The sequence below is a fragment of the Podarcis raffonei genome, chromosome 7 (assembly GCF_027172205.1).
Source record: "Podarcis raffonei isolate rPodRaf1 chromosome 7, rPodRaf1.pri, whole genome shotgun sequence".
Classification (NCBI taxonomy): Eukaryota; Metazoa; Chordata; class Lepidosauria; order Squamata; family Lacertidae; genus Podarcis; species Podarcis raffonei.
The window spans coordinates 86,873,442-86,880,660 of NC_070608.1; the positions used below are offsets into that span (position 1 = coordinate 86,873,442).

Consider the following 7,219-nt stretch of genomic DNA (forward strand, 5'->3'; position numbering starts at 1 on the left):
AGACTGAATGTTAAGATAAACAAAAGTAGGGGGCGGGAAATGGCTTGGGGTGGAGGCCTGGTAGAAATGCCCAGTATGGGCCATGGTGTCATATCAGAAATGCAGAAAATGTAATTTCATAATTAAAACAGGTATTCCACATGTGGGTTTCCTTAGTGGGACTGCACAGAGCCCACTTGAGGAGCAAAAGTTACAGTCAAGCAAATCTGAACATTTGTTCCACTTAAAGTAAGTGGGACTTTTCTCTCCAGACTACCGTATTTTTCACCCTATAGGGCGCACTGGCCCATAGGGCGCACCTAGTTTTCAGGGGGGGAAATCAAGGAAAAAAATATTATCCCCCCCAGGCAGCTCTGGGAGCAGCCAACAGGCTGCACGCAGCCTGTGCGCTACTCCAAGACCTTCTCCCTGCTTTTGCGGGAGGTGGCGGAATTCCCCCACCTCCCGCAAAAGCCTACAGGAGCCGCGTGCGACTCCTACGGGCTTTTCGACCAGGATGGAGAAGGGACTGAAACGGCCAGTCAGTCCCTTCTCCCTCCTCGGGGAAAAGCCCCCAAGAGCGGGGTGCTCTTTAAAGGCTGTGCGGCTCCTGCAGGCTTTTCTACGAGGTGGGGGAATTCCCCCACCTCCTAGAAAAGCCCGCAGAAGCCGCACAGCCTTTAAAGAGCGTGCAGCTCCTGCGGGCTTTTCGACCCAGCTTGTGGGGCTGGCGGTGGGGGGAAGCGCTGCTTTCCCCCACTGCCAGCCTCAAAGCCAGGTCGGGGAGCAGCACTTAGGCATTGTGCGCCTTCCCGCTGCCCCACCCCCCCCAGCTTGTGAGGCTGGCGGTGGGGGGAAGCGCTGCTTTCCCCCACCGCCAGCCTCAAAGAGCAGACTCTCCTGGCTTCAGCGAAAGCAACGCGAAGCCTCCGGAGTGCAGGCTTCGGAGGCTTCGCGTTGCTATCGCTGAAGCCAAGGAGCCTGCATTCGCCCCATAGGACGCACACACATTTCCCCTTCATTTTTGGAGGGGGGAAAGTGTGTCCTATAGGGCGAAAAATACGGTAATTTTCTCTCATGCAGGCGTGGACTATCTCATAATAGGGCAAGCAGTTAGGAACTGCAAGGAATCTGTGCCGTCTTGGAATGCAGCCACATGAGGGCTGAACTTTTATAGATGGAGGGAGAACAAACCAGGTGCTAATGCAAGTCGAACAGCAAGGGGACGAGGAAGGAAATTAAGGTGTCCTTGGGTTGCATAACTATTTTAACCCAGAGAAATTATTCCAGAATGCCACTCTTTTGGTGTTAGTAATTTTATTAATGGACAGCTTGCATCAAAAACCGATGCTCTTTTAAAAACTATGTAGATGTTTGTGCTGTTATTATTAACTCATCTAATGTATTTATAGAATCTAGTAACATTTGCCAGCTAAATGAGGGCAGATCTGACAAGCTTGTAAAATTCCATCAGTTTAATTTGGGTTCACATATTTAGTTTCTCTTTTCAGCTAGAAGAGCCATAAATAATCTAAGAGAAAGAAAAGTGTGCTCCAGAGATAACCCAAGCTCCCTCTCTCAAGAATCTCTCTCAAGAGCAGACAGTGCCAGGCCCAGCCTTCTGCAGAATGACATGGCCTTAGCTGGAGCACCAGACTTTTGTGTGTCAGTAAACTAAAGGTAGTCAGTTGTTCAGTTTATTGTATTTTAAGCCCCATGAGAGATGTAATTTGGATTTTCTGCCTCACATATCAAAATGGCATCACCTTAACAGAGTTGTGTGAGGTTAAAACATGAGGTGTTTGGAGAAGAAAAACATTGTACTCCAAAGAGCTCCTTGGAGAAAAGTAAAGATAAAAATGGAGTAAATCAGTAAATTCAAATTGTTGTACAACCCAAGTATTGCTAATTGCATGGATCCCAAAACGCACCTAGTCAAGCAAACCTTTAGAGCAGAGGCTAACAATGCACACTGACCAAACACAGTTTGCTCCCCTGCACTAAAAGAGACACAGCACATCCCCAATAAATACTCTCACCCATAATACATTGAACTTTTGTGCAGAAATCCACAGCTCACTTTACCCAGCAACTGCTTAGCATTTCCTAAAGGACTCTCATTGTAGAAAACACTTTACGATTCTTACTTGTAAAAGGTCCTGTGCATACACAGAGAAGCAGGATGGAACCCAGAGATGGGGTGATGTCGGATAGCTCTTGTAGAATGAGGTGTGTTGGGGTCCCAGCCGCCCAGTGACAGTGAGCTTGGCCTGCACCCCTAAGTGCAGAGTGTGGCCACTTCTTCTCCTTTCAGTGATGGTGGGAGAGCAGGGCCTACTTTCCTCACAAGGGAGTGAAACAACAAGGGCCCAGGGGGGAAAGGCCAGCTTCCGTCAGCCAAGCCCTAAACTGCTGCACCTGCTCAGGGAGTTTGATGGTTGGGGCTTCCCACACCTGCTTGAGTGGCTGGTTCTACAATAAGTAACCAAACAGTTAAACCCCTGTGTTGCTAACAAATATCAGTAATATCCAAAAGCAACACAATGACCAAGTACAACAATGCGATGTCAATATAAAGGCTTTATATAATCTATACAGAACACTGAACAATATGAAATATGCACTCTCTGCAAAACCAAATAATCAGAAATCTTCTAAATCTCTGGAAGTCACAAAATATGCACTCTTGATGGATTCTCTTGAAAACATAGAACCAAATAAACCTAAGTCTTTCACCCCAAACGATTGAGGGACAACTTACCTTATGGACAATTTCTAAATCTGAAAAGGAATTCCTCGCTCGATCACGATTTTCATAAAAATGCTGACATGCTAGCAGATTCTCTGAGTGCCAGGGGGTATCCTTCTGATATTGTCTATAGATCTAAAATCAAATCACTTACTAAGGATCGTACAGTGGCGTAGCATGGGGGGTGCAGGGGGGGCCGGCCGCACCGGGCGCAACATCTGGGGGGGGCGCTCGCACTCGCAGCTCTCTGCCCCTACCTGGCTCACTCACTCTAGGGGGCGCAAATTACTTGCCTTGCCCCGGGTGCTGACAACCCACGCTACGCCACTGGGATCGTACTTTGCTTCTTGGTCCCACAACTACCCCACGTGCTCAAAATCGCATTACGGGATCATTAGAATACACCTCTCATGCAGACAGTTATTAGAATAATACGCAAACTCTGGCATATACTCTGGAATATACCAGGTTGTTCTGAATTTCCTTTAATAGGCCTTAGGCCTATTAAGCGTTTATATTGACATCGCATTGTTGTACTTGGTCACCGTGTTGCTTTTGGATATTACTGAGTGGCTGGCTCTGGCAGCTGCTTTTTTATACTTATAATCATGGTTGTGGGTTTACTTTTACTCACGTTGGATGTGCCTTTCTGTGACAGGTAAGAGAAGCCCACTGTAATGGCAGCTGAATCTGGCTTCCACACCAAAGACAGGACAGCATCCTCCATTCTAGACAAGGTTATAGCTGGCTAACTTAGAGGGTGAAGGGCAGGCTGTGTAGCCCCCACAGCTCTGTCCTCTGACTTGCCACCCCCCGGCACACTTTGCTGCCTTCCCAGCACCAGCCGCCTGAGGCAGCTGCCCTACTCTGCCTAATGGCAAGGCATGTGTACAATTTCTGCACATGTGCAGAATTTGCAGGTTCATTGTGAACTATTATTTCTGTGCCGCTTGTTGCTAATGGCCTGTTGTGCTTTGCTTCTTTGTTTTATAGACTGCCCATGCTTGGCTTAGCATACATTTTCATTTGGTTTTTGGTTGCTTCATGAGTAGGGTGGTCATCTGCCTGAGATTCCTGCATTGCAGGGGGTTGGATAAATGACTCTTGGATAGATGACCCTTAGGATCCCTTCCAACTCTACAAATCTGATTCTGTGCGCTAGTTCTCAGTAAACACACAGAGGATTCAGCTGAAAGGCTTCCAGGAAGGTTGTCAGTGATCAGATGTCCTGCCTCTACCTTCCCTTGAATGTGGGAGGCCAGCAGCATTACCTGCCTTGAATTTCCTGGGGGTGAGAAGGCCGTTATTCTCAAGAGAGCTGCCTCTGTATCAGAGCCTTCCCTTGACAAATAACAACAGGGATTGTTCTTGTTTTTCACCTTTTTATTACAAGAGTGCATTCTCTTCCCTATTAATAAAACAGGATGGATAAATAAGGTCAAAAGTAAATAAAAATGGATTAAAGTCAATAGTCAATATAAATGCAGTTCACTTTGCTTCTCTTAGTCCCACTCATCCTGACCTTAAAGCAGGCATGCTGACAGATCTTCAGATTTTCCATCCTCTCCTCACAATTTTTTATGCCCTTCCCTCCTGCTCTTCCACAGGCTGCTCGAAAACTTTGGCTTGTTAAGCTGTTGTCTGGTATTTCTCCAACAGAGACTCCTCTCAAAACATATTCTTGACAATAGAGCAGTTCACACTGTTCACAAAACTTATTTCACTGCTTGCCTTTTCTGTGTCTCTCTTTGTAGACTTTGGTTCATTGTTACATGGCTAAATACGAGGTACCATTTGGGCCATCCGGGATCTGTCACAGGATCCCTATGAGCAGAAGCAACTTGCAGGACAATGTGTCACAGACAGAACCTTCCTGGCCAACTGTCCTGAGTCAGAGCCAGATTTCCACTGCTTCCCTCCTGCTACAGGATGCTCTCCAGGAAAGAGTACGCACTCCTTTTTGCAGCTTTGTGCTGGCTGAGCTCCACTCTGCTCTCTCCCTGGCTGGGGTCAGGTGTGAGGCCTTGATCTGTTTCTGATTAGCAGCCAGCAGCAGAGCTCATTAATTGTCCTGTGATCCTTGCCCTAACTCAGAGCAGCTAACTCCATCCAGCCAAGGCTGGGCAGAGGGCAACCCTCCGGGGACTGGGGGAAAAGGCCACTTCCCCTCCCCCCATCTCTTCTTCCAGCCGGTGCTTCAGAGAAAGACCCAGCCCCTCCCCATACACTGCAACTGGAGCTGATTAACTTCCTTGGCCTTGAGGAACAAATCATTCTCCTCTAATCTCTCTCTCTCCCTCCTTCAGTAATTGCAGATCAGCTCCAATCCTTTTCACTAAAGTAAAGGAAGGAATCACTCCGTTTTTTGTCTGCTTCTACAATCTGAAGCTACTGATCTTCCCTTCCTTTCAGCGCACCAGGCTAGTGTAATGCACTGAATTCTTCCCAGTGACCACAGAAATGAGTGAATGCAAAGGGTGATTGACTGCACAGGGCTCTTCAAAAAACGTTCCCCAAAAGCCATGCAGATCAACCCAGGATGTACATTTGTGGTTACTATACTTAGCCACAACCTGTGATTTGGCAGTGGACTGGGAGCGGGGACGAAGAAAGGCGCACCGCGCGCTTCTTGGCTACTTCTTCAGCGACTGGGCTAACAGTTCGGGGGCAAAGGAGGAGCCGCTGTCAGCCGGGATGAGCCAACTCTGCTGGATGGGATGCCCCCCCTCGCCCCAATTAAGAAGGCAGACAGAATCGAGGGCCGAAACTGGAACAAAAGCTTTTTTCAGCGGGGGGGGGGCGTTTGGCTCCGGAAATGCCCACCATTTGTCTGCATGGAGACACCAGGCAGCTGCGTCCGCGGATGGTCACGAGGGGCAGATTGCGGGATGATCCCATCGGGGAAATATGGGGCTCCCAGCGCACGTGGCGCTTGATCTAATCTGTCGCCCACACAAAGGGGTCCCCCCCCGCCTTTCCCGGCACAGAGCATCCATTCAGAGATGCTCATCCCCGCCCGCTCGCCCGAGGGAGGTGCGCGCCTTCTCTCTGCCCCCCTCCCTCCCCGGGCGCTGCAGCCCCCGACTCGCCAGCCAGCCGCGCTCTCGCGGACAAAGAGCTGCTCTTCTCTTACCGTTTTGGATCTGGTCTCTGTTGGTCTGTTTAAAAAAAGAGAGAGCGATTAAACCTTTGATCTAGCTGCGGAATTCCCTTTTTGGGTGGGATGGGAAAATGCGCCACATTCTAACGGATCCAGTACATGAACGGGGAGAAATTCGGCAGGAAAAGCCCGTCTTGGCACGGAGAGGAAATGCTTCTGCGGAATTTCTGCCCTGTCGAGGGGCTGTTCAAGGCGCAGAAGCTGGTTATATGTACTGTATGCATGTGATGAACCCCCCCCCCCAGAGCCGAGGTGTGAGTTCTCACAACCGCCCTCTCGCACCAGCTTCCCTTGCCCGAACCCCAATATTATTTCATGTTCATGAGCAGATAAGACAAGCCGTCCTTCGGAAACGGCGCATTCATTATAGAACAGCCAAGATCACAGCGCTGGGCGCGGGCGGGGAGAAAAGGCGAAGAGGCTCCTGTTTGGGTCAATTCTGGGGGGGGGGGCGGCGTTTCGCCCCCTCCTTTCCGGGTCGCCTCCTGCTCCGGGGCTCCAGCGGGCAGCGCTCAGCCTGCGCGCCCCTCGAGGCGGCCGGCTCCCGCATCGGCGCCAGAGCCCGAGGAAGACCTCGTCACTATGGCAACAGGGGCTTGCAAGAAGAAGAGGAAGAGTGCGCGCGCGCGCCTCCTCCCTCCTCCCGCCCCCTCTTCCTCCTCCCGCGCCCGCCCCTCCTCCGCGCCCCCAGACACCTTCTTCGGCGCCCGAGGCTGCCGGCCCGATGCCCGGGAAGAGGAGCGTGGTATTCCGGGGCCCCCCTCTCTCTCGCGCGCCTCCTCGCAGCCGCCGCCCAGCACCTCTCCTCACGAGGAGGCTGCAAGGGACTCCGGCTTGAGATCTCTCCATGGCGACGCGAGATGCCTGACGGCTTTCTTCTGCCCCGACCCGGCACCCTGGGGTGCCCTCGCTCCGCACCCAGCGAGCCTTCCCGCGGCTTCTGGGGGCGGAGCCTCGGGGAAGCCTGCGGACAAGGGGAGAGTGAGGAATTATGCGGGGCGGGGCTTGCCCCCCCCCAATATTTTATTCAAGTTGGCACCCCCGGCTTCTTGTGCTCCTCACTCCGCCCCCACCATTAATCTTACCTGTTTTCCTTTTGCTTCCTTTGCATTCTTGGAAAGGGCGAGGGACGGGGTCTTCTCTTTCGCGCGCCCCCCTTATGCTCCCTGCCCCTTTTTGGAGCGTGTCCTAAGCAAAGGCCTGCTGCTGAAAGGCGCTTGGCAGGAGCGAAGGGAACCAGCCGCCCAGGAGCTTACCCTGCTGGGCTTTTTCGGAGGGTGGGGAGAATAGTTTGAGCAAATGGCGGAGGGAGGCTGGAGGCCTGCAGGGAA

The 7,219-nt window shown here is 51.3% G+C and overlaps 1 long non-coding RNA gene across 2 annotated transcripts; it reads right to left on the reverse strand.

Moving 5' to 3' along the window:
• Positions 1 to 3,672: 3,672 nt before the first annotated feature.
• LOC128418019 (uncharacterized) lies at positions 3,673 to 6,996 on the reverse strand. Of its 2 annotated transcripts, XR_008331647.1 has the most exons (3): positions 6,974 to 6,996; positions 6,689 to 6,852; positions 3,673 to 5,886 (listed from the first exon to the last, which is right to left on the reverse strand). It is a non-coding gene; the product is annotated as an uncharacterized LOC128418019 (long non-coding RNA). The 2 variants fall into 2 exon arrangements; XR_008331646.1 differs by having other exon boundaries at positions 6,689 to 6,990.
• Between the last annotated feature and the right edge of the window lie 223 nt (positions 6,997 to 7,219).